At 38.7% G+C, this 16,476-nt stretch overlaps 1 protein-coding gene and 1 long non-coding RNA gene across 4 annotated transcripts in view; one reads left to right on the top strand and one right to left on the bottom strand.

Annotated features, from left to right (window-relative positions):
- Window positions 1-426: 426 nt before the first annotated feature.
- On the bottom strand, window positions 427-8,281 carry LOC121393144. Its single transcript, XR_005960762.1, has 4 exons — window positions 7,872-8,281; window positions 7,620-7,734; window positions 4,760-4,841; window positions 427-543 (listed from the first exon to the last, which is right to left on the bottom strand). It is a non-coding gene; the product is annotated as an uncharacterized LOC121393144 (long non-coding RNA).
- Window positions 8,282-10,285: 2,004 nt separating this feature from the next.
- LOC108715122 (pyruvate carboxylase, mitochondrial) overlaps window positions 10,286-16,476 on the top strand; it is a 132,270-nt gene continuing 126,079 nt past the window's right edge. Inside the window, exon 1 of one of the 3 annotated variants that reach the window (XM_018259958.2) lies at window positions 10,286-10,415. The gene's annotated coding sequence lies outside the window, so the exon portion shown is untranslated. Of the gene's footprint in view, window positions 10,416-10,474; window positions 10,496-10,544; window positions 10,642-16,476 lie in introns of those variants that run through there. The other 2 variants (XM_018259960.2, XM_018259959.2) reach the window with 2 other exon arrangements.

The raw sequence follows: 16,476 nt of genomic DNA, 5'->3' as shown, positions 1-16,476 counted from the left end.
CTATGGTGCAACACACCTAAACATGTATTGTGTGAGCTTACAGCTAGTCGCAAAAGGTTGGTGTACAACATTTAATTATTTTTAATTTCCATAGAATCAATAATGCATACAATGCAATTTTGTGCAATAAGAATAGACAACTTAAGGATCATTAGCTCTGGGCTAATGTCTTTATTAGATATATTCATGCTACTTTTGAGAGATGCTTCCTTCAAAATTGTAGTTTATTAAAAATAAATAGGTAAAAATAATAATATTTAGAGGCGATTTATTGCCCTTGGAAACCTGCTCTTCCTTAGGGTAACAAATCTCCTGAAATTACCCTGCCATTGGTTTCAATGTGAATTGCTGATGGCAGAATATGAATTGCGTAACCGTCAGAGAAGGCAGTTTCCAGTAGTTAATATGTTTTACCACAAGTGATTAAAACTGATACCGGTATTTCCTGGAGATTTGTCATCCGCAGGCAGCGACCATTTCTCGTGGTTAATAAATCTCCCTGTATGCCATCAGTGTAAGCCTGCAACCACACCAGTCACTTCTCTGTACAGATAACATATTAAAGTTTGAAATTAAGTAATTTTTGGCCAAAGCATTTCCCAGAAATCTCAGGCTATTAGTCTTACTTTAAGCAAAAAAAAAATCCATGGAAATAATGAAAAACCATGTTTACAAGATTGTACAACTGCATGTATATAGTAATAGAAGATATTCAGTAAGCCCTATTAACATACTTTAATTGCATCAGTTGTTTTCCTTTTATGACATGTAAATATAAAGATTTTTAATAGCAGATTATTTTTTACGTTTTCAATCGTTTTTTTTTAGCTCATAGCGTAGGTTTAAACATTTCTCATTCAGCACTTCCTTTTAGTTCTGAATATTTCATTTTTCATACTTGATTTCACAAATAATATTGAAGTTGCCAAAGGTAACCTTTCAAACAATGGAATATGCTTCCATTAATTTAAGGTATATTGTACTTTCAGACATCTATATCTGCTGCACTACAAATTTTAAATATGAATTTTTTTATGTAATTTTATGTTTATGTTAAATTGTCACTATTGCTTGTTTTTTATCTAATGTGTAATTTGTATGTAATTGTGATATCTTTAGGATTTAGAAAAATACTGGTAAACACAATGCACATGAAATAGTATTAAAAAGTGACAAAGATTCTTAGTTACAGGTTGATGCACTTTGTAAAAAATAGCTTTACATCTATATTTGCAAATTAATTCAGTATTCTTTTGGATAATTTATTGATGTAAATGCATATAGAAATTTTGGACTGAGGACATATTTTTAATTAACCACAACATAATATTTATTTTATCCTGAAATGGAAATGATACTTTATTTATGCATGGCTTAAGCTTTATTTACCTGGAAACAGAGGGTAAATTAAATTGTACAGCTTATTATATTACAAGTCTATGGTATAGCTTCATTTTTGCATTTACTAATAGAGCGAGGTATTCTCTAAAGGAGTGACCCACATTCAACTGTAAAAAGAGTTGGGGAGAAACACAAATATGAAAAAAGTTTTTGAGGTGCCAAATAAGGGCTGTGATTGGCTATTTGGTAGCCTCTATGTGGATTACCAGTCTGAAGAGGCTCTGTTTGGCAGTACACCTAGTTTTTATGGAACAAAACTTGCCTCCAAGCCAAGAATTAAAAAATACCTTGCTTGAGGCCAAGGGGTTGGTGATCACATGTTGCACACAGGCCACTGGTTCGGGATCATTGCTCTACAGCAGGGGTTCCCAATCTTTTTTACTTGTTAGCCACATTTAAATGTAAAAAAGAGTTGGACAGCAACACAAACATGAAAACGCCCATGGGGATGTCAAATAAGAGCTGTGATTGGCTGTTATATGGACTGGTAGCCTACAGGATTCCCTGTTTGGTAGTACATCTGGTTTTTATGCAACCACAACTTGCCTCTAAGCCAGGAATTCCAAAATAAGCACTTGCTTTGAGACCACTGGGAGCAATATCCAAGGTGTTAGTGAGCAACATGTTGCTCGCGAGCTACTGGTTGGGGAACACTGTTCTACAGTGATCCCCAACCAGTAGCTCGGGAGCAACATGTTGCTCTCTAACCTCTCGGATGTTGCTCTCAGCGGCCTCAAAGCAGGTGCTTATTTTTGAATTCCAGACTTGGAGGCAAGTTTTGGTTGCATAAAAACCAGGTGCACTGCCAAACAGAGTCTCAATGTAGGTTGACAATCTTAGGGGCTACTAAATGGCTATTCACAGTCCTTGGTTGGCACCCCAGGAACATCTTTTCATGCCAGCGTTGCTCCTCAACTCCTTTTACTGCTGAATGTTGCTCATGAGTTCTAAAGGTTGGGGATCCCTACTCTACAGTATGGAACTCCAACCTGTGGCTTGTGATCTACATGTTGCTTAATGCCCCCTCCCATTGGCCTCAAAGTAATTTTTAGATTTCTTGGGAAATCTAGACTCCTCTTGGGACTAACAAATAGCCAATCACAACCCTTATTTGGCAACCCCCAGGAACTTTGTTCATTTTGCTTGGGGGCTCATGCTTTACAGATTTTCATGAAAGAGTATCCTTAATGGGCATTATCAGTAGAAATGCCTTAACTAAGGCAAGCTTTAGTGCAGTTCCCATGCCAGAAAAAAATGTTGGTGGATACCTGTGGATGAAAGGCACAAATAACTCACTGAAAGTTTTTTCTCCTTGAAGGAGTTAGCTCTGTGTTAATCTGTATTACCTCTTATTATTTTATGGCTTTTCATAAATTAATTCACATTATTGTGTGATCTGTCTAATAATAATAGCACCATGAAGCTTTTAATCGTATCTTTAGCACTGAGACTTTATCCAAACGGCTAATGAAATAAGGTGGATAGAATTGCCTGGGAATAAGTATAGGGGGATGCCTGCAAGTTCAGTTCACATAATTGTTTTAAAGTCTATGACAAAATGCTAAAGGTTAATGACAAGTTGTAATGATAAAGTGTCTGTTAATAATCTATATTTTCCTTCAGTACTGCATGAAAGTTGCCCATTCTGTAATTGGAAATGCTGAAGAACAATAAAAGTTGTTATTAAAAAACAAGTGTTTGTGTTAATTTGTGGGAAGATCGGAAACTCATTTTTCAAGTGATGATATTGTAAAATGTTTTATTTTGACTACCCTATGTTTCCAGTGCTAGAAGTCAGGTACTTGAGAGCCAGTGCCAAAGACTCTATAATCCATGGCTTACTAAATAAAGCTAAACACTGACTGGTTGCCATGGGCAGCTTGCCAGGTGCAAACTTAGTAACTGGGCATGAAGTGAGTACTTCATTGAGTCTCATTCCACTGCCAATGTTGTTGTGGATCATATGGATGTGTACTTACTTAAACACTGTGTGGCATATTTATTAACATTGGAGGCAAACATCAGTGATGTTGACCATAGCAACCAATCAGATTTTTGCTTTCTATCTTGAAGGTAACTGTGCAAATCTAATTACTATGGGTAACATTACCGAGAATGTTTGTCTTAAATCTTCATAAGTATACCCCTGTGTGTGAAAGTCAAGGAAATATAGTGTATTAGTAGCCTCTAAAAGGAAAACCTCCAGAATGAATACTACCAACAGATTGGGGGTTACTTACTAAAGGTCAAATTTAGAAGTTATGTGAATTTTTTTCATACCCAAATGGGAGGTTGTTTATAAAAAAAAAAACAAGAACGTCTAATATTCCATCGAATAGGAATGACCCGAAAATCTAAACAAAACAAATTTGAATCGAGTTTTTCTCTGAAAAAAAACATGACTGTCAGGAAAGCTATTAACATCTCGAAATGGCTCAAAGGACCTCTGCCATGGACTTCTACATGAACTAGGCAGGTTTTAGATGAGGAAGTGTCGAATTAGAACTGTTTCTATGGTAGAGGTGTGATAAATCTCACAGTCAAATTCAAATTGGTAATTTTAAATTCAAAATTGGGAGTTTTGACCAAAAAAACTATTCGAAAATTCAAATTTACCATTTAAACTTTAGTAAATCCACCCCATTTTATCATATTAAGTAGCCTATTAAAAAAAACCTTATAATACTGAAATATAGATATCTGTAAATATCCCACTTTTACATCATCCATAACCATTATAAAGCCACTTGCCCTTCAGCCTCATGCCTTTATGTTGCGGAACTCCTCAGTGACTAATAATATCCTTATATTTTACTTTAGGGGTATTTTATTCACTATATAATACACAAGAGCTCTGAATGCCCTGTAAATTATATCCTTGCAAATGGAGCTTAGTGATAAGTAGAGATATTATTTGCATCACATGTAGAGTTGCCACTTTTCTTATAGTGAAATACCAGCCCAATGTTAGAGAGTTTGGGACAGGACAATGGTAGGGCAGATAAGGAATATTATTCCTTTCAGTATATGATACTCGGAGTTCCCTGTATAATTCAAACTGCAGCACCTTGACTTTATATAGTTATGGAACGCCTCCTTATATGTTACACTATGGGGTCATATAATATTTTAATCAGAATTACAGTAAATTTATTTTTCAAAAAACATGGACATTTGTTAAAGTATCACATGAATACTGTTCATCGTTTTTCCATTCTATCATTTATTGTTCTTTTACATAACAGCCCTGCAGAGTAAGGACTGTTAGGAGGCTGTTTTAATAGCTGACCATTTCCATGTATTTGGCAAAAAATATAGTATAAAAGTATAAATAATATAAAGTATAATTCATACCTACTTTGCTGGCAGCACATCTGATGTAAGAGTTTTATCTCGTTGATCCATGGGACAATTAATATAGAAAAAGAGCACTATACTCCCTAGGAAAAAAGAAAATATAGTTTAGAAATCAAATAATAAAAATTGCATAAAAACACTGATAACTATAGGACTCGGTCGGGCAAGAAGGGGCATCTCTTTCACTTCACTTTTCTCTTATTCAGAAGCTTGAAATATTAAACATACCCAGCACACATCATTTTATGTACATTGTCTTGCAGTACAGAAATTACAACAAAAATGTAGGTGTGCATATGCTTGGATCCTGAGGTTCTTCAGATAAGGGAATTTTCCATAATTTTTTACTTTAATAATTAAAGTGCCCTAAACATTGCTCTAAAATGTTATTTGCTGTTGCCTGTGGTACATAATGACCCCTTCTGGGTCACAGGTTACATATAGTTAGTGAAAATTTGAGTTTTGTAAAGTCTTTGAACAATATTGTTTTTCCACCTTCAATCAATTATTGTTTTTTTTTTTAAAATATACTTAAGACTTTTAGCCACTGTCAATATCTGTTTAAAGGGTTTACTAAGTCATAAACAATATGCTGATCTGGAGCACCCTCTTGTGATGAACTCCTGAAATTCTTTGGGAAAGAGCAAAAAATACAGAATGTAGTATAGCTTGCGTGCAGATAAATTCAAAACAATAAATCAGAGGTCTTGTAAGTGCAATTGAAAGCAGTTTTAGGGACAAGCATTCTGGAAGCATAACATGATTTGATTTCCTCATACATAATGAAACAAAATAATGGCATTATTGAGCAAGAGGGTGGCTCGTTGGGTAGCACTTCTGCTCTGCAGCACTGGGGTCCCTAGTTTTAGTCCAACCTGGGCTGCAGGGAGTTTGTATGTTCTCCCAGTGTCTGTGTGGGGTTCCTCTTACACTCCAAAAACATGCAGACAAGTTAAACTGAACTGTGATAGGAAACTTACCACTACTGGGGCAGTTAATGATGTATCATCTTTGTAAAACTCTGTGTAAGGCTTAAGCCGGCTCATCAGTCCAACACTCACCAGGAATGACTGCATCAGCCTGACATACAGTGGATATTGGCAAGAAAATGCAAACTGTTCTATTTTGCTGCCTAATTCCCCTGCCTGTGCCTTGCACATGGGCAAAAGCAATGGTTCTAGGTGCAGATTCTCAAAGTGCTCTTTTCCGCAGGCCAATATCAGCTTCCATGTTGCACTGGCCTAAATGTGTTGGCACAATATATAGATATAACAGAGGATAATCATTCACAACCACAATTGGCACCTCTTCTTCATGGCTACCCTTAGCAGCTTCTGGATCTGTTCTATAACTACACCACTGGAGGCAGACATCACTAATTTGAGTACATAATGTCTTCCTGTAATTCAGAGCATTCTGGATATCAGGTTTTCAGATAAGAGATCCTCTACTTCCCTGGTTCTGACTTTTGAAATGATGTAGCAGACCTCAATTCTCATGCAGGTCTCTCAATCATCTCAGTCAGAGAATAATAAGTAGCCAGACAGATGCTGCTTTCTATACCAAATGCATTTAAAAATTACTAGCCGTGACATATTTAATGTATATATATTTGGCAGTTTTTTAGAATAACATTTTCTTTCATTAGGCAATAAACATTTTATGGGTCAAGGATCTCTTTAACACAACACCCTAGCAGCACAACAGTTATGCTGAGTCTTACAGCAAGTCTAATTTCCATACAAATCCATCATATTCTCTTCTACAAATTATCTGCCTGTCACATGAGAATGACTGACTCTGCTTTTCAAGTGTGACTGGTATTGTGATGATTCCCAAATGGCAGATTAATAATAACAAGGGGCTGCTTTCTAGCTGACTATAAACTAGGGATGCACCGAATCCAGGATTCGGTTCGGGATTTGGCCAGGATTTGGCCTTTTTCAGCAGGATTCGGCTGAATCCTTCTGCCCGACCAATTCAAATCTGAATCCTAATTTGCATATGCAATTTAGGGGCAGGGAGGCAAATTGTGTAACATATGTCACAAAACAAGGAAGTACAAAATGTTTTACCCTTTCCATATGCAAATTAGGATTTTGTTCGGTATTCGGCCGAATCTTTCACAAAGGATTCAGGGGGTTGACCGAATCCAAAATAGTGGATTCAGTGCATCCCTACTATACACAAAGCTTTGTTGATACTTTTAAGTCTTGAACAGCAAAAAGTTGTGAGTTTTCCCCAAAAATAAAGACCAAAATTATAATAAAAATTCAAATCACCACCTAATGCGTTTCGTGCCTACTGGGGCACTTACTCATAAGCCTATGCGTAAGTGACCCAGTATTGTGATAAGACGAAGAGGGGGTCTCCATAAAGTGGAGTATTTACTCACCACATTAAGGAAGTGGCCCATGTGCACCGCCCTGAGCCCTCAGCATGGTGAGAGGACAACCATAAATGAATCTGGAGCAGGCGCTCAAATAAAGGCAATCTTCCATCAGATAGCTGAATTCAAGTAGAAAAGATTTATCGTGTCCTCTGCGGATGGAAGATTGCCTTTATTTGAGTGCCTGCTCCAGACTCATTCATAAGTGACCCAGTAGGCACAAAATGCGTTAGCCGGTCATCAGTATATGCTAATAAATTATTTGAATTTTTATTATAATTTCGGTCTTTAATTTTGGGAAAAACTTTTTGCTGTTCCAGATTTTTGCACCCATGGACTGGGGTGAACTGTGAGTATTTTACTGCTTTCATTAAATTGTTTTGGATATTTTTTTTTTTTCAATTTATAATGGAACAGTACTGGCATACTGCGCACCAAGTTCTTTAATGTTTGACTTTTAAGTCTTACTTACCATCAAGGGAGCAGAAATATTTGGCAGACATCTCTCCAGTAGAAAATCTTATCCCTTTTTATATGGAGTGTGTCCTGATATGAGAGTCAGATGATAGTTTGTTCCAGATACAAATCTGTACAAGAGGCAAACAAAAGATAATTATTGGGGTACAGTCAGGGGCATATTTATATTAAGGCACCTGATGATGTCACTTCCAGTTTACAATGACCGCACTTCCTGTTTTACGCCTTTTTTCCTGATCACACCTACTTCCGATGATGCCACTTCCGGTTTACGGCAGCACTTCCTGATTCTTGATGGTCAGCGGGTCGCGGTTTTGAGTTGCGGATTGCAGGTTGCGGGGTATGGGTCAGGTACGGGTTCCAAAAATGCACCCGTGCAGGACTGAGGGCCTGTGTCTAGGGCAATAAGTTTTGGGGGGCGGCCCTCGGGTGCCTATAAATTTAAAAAAAAAACCAATTCACCCAGCCTCTGCCATGGATTTCCATATGAAATTCAATGAAGGAGCTGGGGGGTGAGGGGTAGAAGTGACTTCACATGCACTGAGTAAGCGGCATGTTTAGGTACGTAGGGTGTGATTGGAGCTAAATACAGCTCTGGGTACAGTAAATACACTAAGGGGCAGATTTATGAAAGTGCCAATTTACATCTCACCACAATAAAACTCACTCACTTTCTATTCATTCCTATGGGATTGTTTAAAAGAATATTTATCAGACGGCGAAGTCCCTTGTTAAACATAATACTACAAATCCCATAGGAATGAATAGAAAGTGAGCGAGTTGTATTGTGGTAAGATGTAAATTGGCACTTTCATAAATCTGCCCCAAACGCTCCATTGCCCTTGTGATTAATTACACACATTTAATTACAACATGAAACATTAGCAGTGACAGATGCTGCGGAGCAAATGTTTTCTTTCATTAAAACAAAAAAGAATTACAGAGATTTGTCACCTTTTTCGTGGCTTGTGAGTAACATGAATTTGCCACAAGTGTTTCCCCTGTTTAACCCCCTCACAGCCGCCTCAGTCCCGTGTTTCACTTGTGGCGCATGTGAGGCAATGTCTGCCCAGTGCAGGGTCACTGTCAGGTCTAATGTACAAAACCAACCCAAAACTAGCCCAGAGCCACTTCAACAGTAGCCCAAAAAGAGCACAATTTGTACAGTGAAAAAAATTCTAATAAATAATTGATGCTTTTTAAAATTGTCACTGTTTCACAAATGTTTTCATGAAGTAAAATGGGACAGACTGACCCGTCACCAGGGGGGTAAGAACAGAAAGGGGTCCCTAATACAAATACAATTTCATTAAATATTGGTAAAACAGCTCAACCTCTAGACATTTTTTTACCCCAGAATCTTCTGAAATTGAGGAAAGTCAGTGGAAAATGTGAAAATGCTTAAAGGAGAAGGAAACCCTTTTGGCGCAAACCCCTCCCCCTAAGTTGCTACTTACCCCTCAGCGCAGGTCCTCTCCCGTGGAGTTCGCAGACGCCATCTTCTCCCGTGCGGTCTTCTTCCTGGATTCCCCAGCGTTTGGCGGCGCATGCGCAGTAGGAGCATTTGCCGGTTGGAATCTACTGTGCATGAGCCGAAAGTCACAACGTTTTCCAATTTCTTTTTTCGGCAACTTCGTGACATTCGGCACATGTAGACACAGTAGATTCCAAATGGCAAATGCTCCAGGAAGAAGACCGCACAGGAGAAGATGGCGCCTGTGAACTCCACGGGAGAGGACCTGCGCTGAGGGGTAAGTAGCAACTTAGGGGAGGGGGGCCTACGGAGGGGAGGGGTTTTCGCCAAAAGGGTTTCCTTCTTTAAGCATTCTCATTTTCCACTGACTTTCCTCAATTTCAGACAATTCTGGGGTAAAAAAATGTCTAGAGGTTGAGCTGTTTTACCAATATTTGCCCAGGGGGGAGGGGTTTTGCGCTGAAAGGGTTTCCTATTCCTTTAAGAGTGACGGGAGACTGGGGTACAGAGGCCAAAATGTGGGAACTGCCGACTTCTACACAAGTCAGTCCCATTGCATGCTGGGTATTGTAGTCTTACATTCAACTTGCCACAAAAACCACATTACCCAACATGCACTGGGACACACAGGCTTGGCACATTAGGGCAACGAAAAAACATTGGCTGGTTTCCAAAGTATAAACTAACCAAAGGCCCAAAAAGTAGCCCAAATCTGAACCTTGGCTAGTTTGTACTTTCATAACCCACCTGGGCTTTAAATTAGTAGCCCAATTTGCCTGGAAAACCTCCAACCTGACAACCCTGGCCCAGCAGCTCAGGCTGCCATGAGACATTACAGTGAACTCTGTGACTGACTGAAGCAGCAGCGCGTGACGTAACGAACACGTGATTAGAGATGGGCGGGAGTGTTTAGCGCTGGTTCGTGTCAGACACTACGTAAGTCAGAGGATAGTCAGTGTCAGTGCAGGACTAGAGGGATCTATTTCATATGTTTAACAGTAGAAATGTGATGGTGATTGTTAAAACAGCACAAAGGAATACAGAAGCGCCAGTGTGTTACATTATGCTTATTTACACTCAAACACCGAATTTACTGTACAACGTCTGTGCGGCTACAACTAGCGAATGTGCGTCATGACGTGCTGAAGGGGCGGGGCTGTGTCGTAAGAGTAGAAGGGCCCGGGGAAGCATCGTTGCCCTTTATTAACATGGCGGCAGTTATGCCTTAACATGTAGCCCCGCCTACATCTAGCGTTTCTTTTATAGGGGCGTGTCTCCATTGACAGGGATGTGAAGAGGGAAGTGCAGGAGGCTGAGGTGAGGAGATGTTAGTAACGCGTTGTCACTTCATTTACCTTTGTCCTAAGCGGCCGCTGCTTCTGTGCGAGAGGTTGTTTGTAAGTTCCGGGTGTGTGTGACTATATATGTGTGTATACAACTATATATACGTGAATACAGGAGCACTAGCAGGGCAGAGTCTGCCGCGTGGGATCATTCGCTGCTACATCTGGGATCTAAGAAGTAACGAGTTGCGCCACTTGTGGTAAATACGGTAGAACATTGTACAAGGGACCGGGGTAAAGATTCAAATCCGGGGAAACGCGTTCAGGGCACAGACTGTGGAGGGAGTGGAATTATTTCACGTCTTTTATCCGCAAGTAAAGTCACCAGTCTTGTCTAATAACCTCATTCTCCTTATTAATTGCTCTCCTTTTCCTTCTACACCGGTCCCTTATTAATTGGCCTCTTTCCCCTCCTCCCCTGCTGCTGCTGCACATCAGTCACTTCCCTTAGTTTCTCACACTCCTCAAACTCCAGAGCTGCTGAATAAAAAGCTAAATAAGTCAAAAACCACAAATAATAAAAAATGAAAACCATTTGCCAATTGTCTCAGAATATCCCTCTGTTCATTATACTAACCGTTCATTTAAAGGTGAACAACCCCTTTAAGTGATCTTTTATTACCAATGCTATTGTTTCCCACTTTCAGATGTTCATAGGGCCCTTTAAAGTCAGAAACTTATTTATTTATTTTTTACAGATTTTATGCTTTCCAAAAATATATAGTTTTCCGGAGTAAATGAATTGTATTAAAAACGTTTCTCTATATTACATTTTTTTTTTATAGATCTGTGAAGTTGCACACTGATTTAGGCAAATTTAAGCTTCATTAAGTCCCCACCAGGGAATGTCCATAAAGTGAATATGTTCAAATATTGTCTGGCATTAAATGCAAATGAACTGTTCATGCTGACCGTGAAAGGACAAAAGAAGAGTTCAAGTTCCATTTCATTATTTTGTTCACTCGCTTGGTTTCAATAGTGAATAGTGATTCATGATGTTTACTCTTATTTCTGCATTGTACATTTGGTGCTTGAGTACAGGTTCTTGGCCACCATATTGTTACGTATTGTTACGTTTACATCTTGATATTGTGTTTCCTGAACATGTGCCGTTGGACTTGCTCTTGTTCATCAGTCCTCCCTGATCTAAAAGGCACAATTCCTTCAGCCTGCGTGATCATGTTATTGAGACACATGTAAAGGCTAAACCATACCTCCCAACTGTCCCATTTTTAGTGGGACCGACCCTCTTTTGACCGCTCAACCCGCAGTCTCTCATTTGTACTGGAAAGTCCAGTTTTTCTCGGCACTGAACAGCCAGAAAAAGAAACCAAGGTTCTAACTTAATTGGCTTTTGTCAGAGAGCCCAGAACAGCCACAGCAGAAGATAAGATACTTTTGTAACAATTTCTAGATAAGCAAATAAGTAATTGTAACAATATAAGATAACAGGCTCCTGGGGAAAAGTTGGACTCACAGCTTAAAGGGCAATTCACCCTCATTAGCAAAACTGTAATAACTGGAAAAAAACACAAATATGTTAAAATTTTCATAACCTGCCACATTTTGTAAAATGAACTTGGTAATTACGGTGTGTGGCCACAAATGGGCGTGGTCAAACAAAAATCACAACTTTTTTGTCCCTCTTTTTATTTCCAAATGTTGGGCGGTATGGTTAAACAATACAGAATTCAGTCTGAAGAGGTACAACTGTAAGACATGTGGAATGATGCAACAGAAATTGGCCAACTCCTTTTTCTTTCCATAGTTATGATGTTGTACTGTGTTAGCCACTGAAAAAAATGCAGAAAATGGAAAGTTTGGTATTTTTCCTGACAAAGGGGCCTGGCTGCTTTCAATTTTTACCTATTTAGTTAGCCAATAAAATGTATCGCCAAACGTTACATTGTCAGCTGATTTTGAAATCTAAGGGTTGAATTGAAAATTATAATTTTTGAAATTTTTTTTTTTGTCGGATACAACTAGGGAGTTATTCAAATTCGATTCACGTTTTTTGAACTGGATCAACTTGTACTATGAGCTATCTTCCATAACCCTGTGTTTTGGCAGCTGTTGAGAAGCTAAGCTTAGGGGTCGTCACATGTAATCAAACAGAGTAGAGTCCTGCAGCGGGTCGTGTACCCACAGGTACAGACACGGGTATAGATGTGGGTCAGGGGTTTTGCGGATCGTGGTCCGGGTAGTGTGTCTTCTCCGTAGTGAGTTTTATTCCTTTTCTTTTTTTTTTTTCTGAGCACGCCAACTACTAATGATGTCACTTCCCGTTTAGAATGACAGCACTTTGTTTCTTGATGGTCAGTGGGTCGCGGATCGGGTAGTGGGTCCAAGCGGGTCGATTTTAACAAATTGGTTCTGTGCAGAAGTGTGAAACAGAGTAGAATACAGTGCTGATTAAATTCTGGTGCTAATGGTGCTGGTTTCTGAGCTGTTATGTAATGAGAATCTGAAATACTAATCAACCTGTATAATAACATTTTTATGATCTATATCTATACACACACCGCTATAGTCACTGCTAAAGGGCTGTGATTGCATTGGTTTACAGTATAGAACCCCAAAACATAATGTGCAGCATTTCTATTCTACTTCTATAGTAGTGAGATTTAAAGGGATCCTGTCATCGGAAAACATGATTTTTTTTTTATTTTTTCCCAAAAAACGCATCAGTTAATAGCGCTACTCCAGCAGAATTCTGCACTGAAATCCATTTCTCAAAAGAGCAAACAGATTTTTTTATATTCAATTTTGAAATCTGACATGTGGCTAGACATATTGTCAATTTCCCAGCTGCCCCTGGTCATGTGACTTGTGCCTGAGAGAAATGCTTTCTGGCAGGCTGCTGTTTTTCCTTCTCATTGTAACTGAATGTGTCTCAGTGGGACCTGGATTTTACTATTGAGTGTTGTTCTTAGATCTACCAGGCAGCTGTTATCTTGTGTTAGGGAGCTGCTATCTGGTTACCTTCCCATTGTTCTGTTGTTAGGCTGCTGGGGCTGATATCACTCCAACTTGCAGTAAAGAGTGACTGAAGTTTATCAGAGCACAAGTCACATGACTGGGGGCAGCTGGGAAATCTACATCCATAAAAGTATTGTTACCATTCTGCTCCATGGAAAATTACTTCAATATTATATTGATTTATGAGAAAATTTGTATTGCTATATTTAACAAACCATTATTTCTTATGTTCCCTTAACTTAATAAAATATCTGAATGAAACAGGAGGGGGATTTAGAGAAGCTGTTTGATGACAGAGTCTTGAGATCTACTGAACATCAGCTAAAGGTCTACTGGTAGATCCCCCATCTATCTTTTGGGCTCCCCTGGGTTAGGTAATAAAATGCTCTTAAGTTTGCCCAGGAGCAGTAACTCATAGCAACAAATCCACAGGTAGTATTTACTGGTTACCTGTTTAAAATAAAACCATCTTATTGGTTGCTAGCGGTTACTGCTTCTGGGCAAACTACACTAAGGAGCAGATTTATCAAGGGTCGAATTTCGATGGTTCAAAAACCCTTGAATTCGACCCTTGAAGTAAAATCCTTCGAATTCGAATATCGAATTCGAAGGATTTACCGCAAAAGCTCGGGAAAAAAAGATCGAACAATAAAATCCTTCAGATGGAACGATTTTAAGCGATCGATCGAAAGTGCTGGGGAAGGTCCCCATAGGCTAACATTGAACCTCGGTAGGTTTAAAGTGGCGAAGTATGAAGTCGAAGTATTTTTTAAAGAGACAGTACTTCGACGGTCGAATAGTCGAACGATTTTTACTTTGAATCGTTCAAATCATTCGATTCGATCTGCCCCTAAATGTGTTGTTAAAATGTCCAATACAGCTGTACTTTGTCTCTTACACAGATCATTGTATAGTCTAATAGTGTATTCGTTTCATTAAGTGCTGAATTTGCAGCTTAGTTGGCCAGTAAAACCCCTTTCTGCTCAGAACTGGAGTATAAAGAAGTAGAAGAGAGAACATTAGTGTGGGAGACTGATGTACTGAAGCAGAATAATGAGGGGCCCAGCGGCAGCTAAATACAGGCTTTCTTTCTGAAAACCACTTCAGGGATTTAGCAGATTTCACATTCTTCTTGGCCTCTCTCTATTAACAGGTTGCTCAGCTTTGTAAATCTGAAGCTTTTGTTGTACAGATATAGGACCCGTTATCCAGAATGCTCCGGACCTGGGGTTTTCCGGATAACGGATCTTTATGTAATTTGGGTCTTCATGCCTTAATCATTTAAACATTAAATAAAGCCAATAGGCTGGTTTTGCTTCCAATAAGGATTAATTATATCTTAGTTGGGATCAAGTACAAGCGACTGTTTTATTATTACAGAGAAAAAGGAAATCCGTTTTTAAAATTTGTATAAAATGGAGTCTATGGGAGACGGCCATTCTGTAATTCGGAGCTTTTCTAACCTGCCTAAATGAGATTTTTGACAATAGAATCACTCTAAAGCTCTTCTACTTCAGAGTTTTGTATTTATCCGAGGAGTTGAAATCTGCATTTTTTATTTTATGGAACATGTTATTAGATGTTAAAGGGGACCTGTCACCCTTAGTAGTACATAGTAGTGATCAGGCATGGATTGGCGGCACTTCTGTGTCTCTGTGTTTTTGAATAAATTATCAAAACTGCGACATTAACGGCAAAAAATCCACCGCGACAACAAAAATTCTTGCGTCAGGAGTGTTGTCTATAGCATCTAGGCATGTTGTCCGTTTCCCAGCTGCCCCCAGTTGTGTGACTTGTGCTCTGATAAACTTCAGTCACTCTTTACTGCAAGTTGGAGTGATATTACCCCCTCCCTTTGCTCCCCAGCAGCCTAACAACAGAACAATGGGAAGGTAACCAGATAGCAGCTCCCTAACACAAGATAACAGCTGCCTGGTAGATCTAAGAACAACACTCAATAGTAAAATCCAGGTCCCACTGAGACACATTCAGTTACATTGAGTAGGAGAAACAACAGGCTACCAGAAAGCAGTTCCATCCTAAAGTGCTGGCTCTTTCTGAAATCACATGACCAGGCAAAATGAGCTGAGATGCACCTACACACCAATATTACAACTAAATACACTTGCTGCTTCAGGAATGACATTTTATATTGTACATTGAATTATTTGCAGTGTAAATTTAGAAATAAAAACTACATTACATGACCGAATCCCTTTAAAGAGTCCTACCATCATGACTTTAACCCTGCCTGAGAACATGAATTAACAATGAGAATTTGGTGAGAGGTAGTTGTAGTAAGCAGATGGTCCACATAGGGGAGACCGAGAGCTGTAACTTTTTGCTTTGCTTGTTGGCAACAATAGAAAATTAGAATTAGAAAAACCTCGTCTATACAGTATTGTGGCATATTTTAAAGCAATTGTATGCAGCTTTAAGGACATATATATTTTATTCTAGTTTAACTATAGTTACCAAAAGCCGACCTGTTTGCTTTTGCCTTAAATAAAATTAACTAAAAAGTTATGGAGGGCTTGGAACAAAAACCTCCACAAATGGTTTGGAAAATATAACCCCTTCAGGTTACCCTAACAGTTGGTGTCCAACACATGGTTTACATTAGGGTCATGTGATTTCATTTACATTAACCTTATTTTTAATATGCTGCACCCTGTTCACTGATCAGGGCAATGTGTGAACTTTTTTTTTTTATAAAAAGCCTGGATGATATTATTATTATTATTATTATTATTGAGGATCTACAGCCCACAAATAAATTGATATACAGTTACCAAGGGTAATCGTCTGAGAACGTATAACTTTGATTTTTTTTTTTTTAGTTGATTGGGATAAATTGGATAAAGTTTTGACAATTTTAGACTGCTAATACCTGGCTTTCAGCCCAACAGAGTCTCCGTAGCCCTGACTGTTTTATGCACTTTCTGTATAGTTGGTTAACAATAAGATTGTTTTCACTTAACAACATTCTCTAAATGCAAGAGAGAAAACAGTCTAATACTGTTAATATATGAGAAACCACTAAACATATAAAACTA

This window comes from Xenopus laevis, chromosome 4S (assembly GCF_017654675.1).
Source record: "Xenopus laevis strain J_2021 chromosome 4S, Xenopus_laevis_v10.1, whole genome shotgun sequence".
In the NCBI taxonomy this organism is placed as follows: domain Eukaryota; kingdom Metazoa; phylum Chordata; class Amphibia; order Anura; family Pipidae; genus Xenopus; species Xenopus laevis.
Note: the sequence above shows the minus strand (reverse complement) of the source record. Positions and strands in the feature narration are given on the sequence as shown.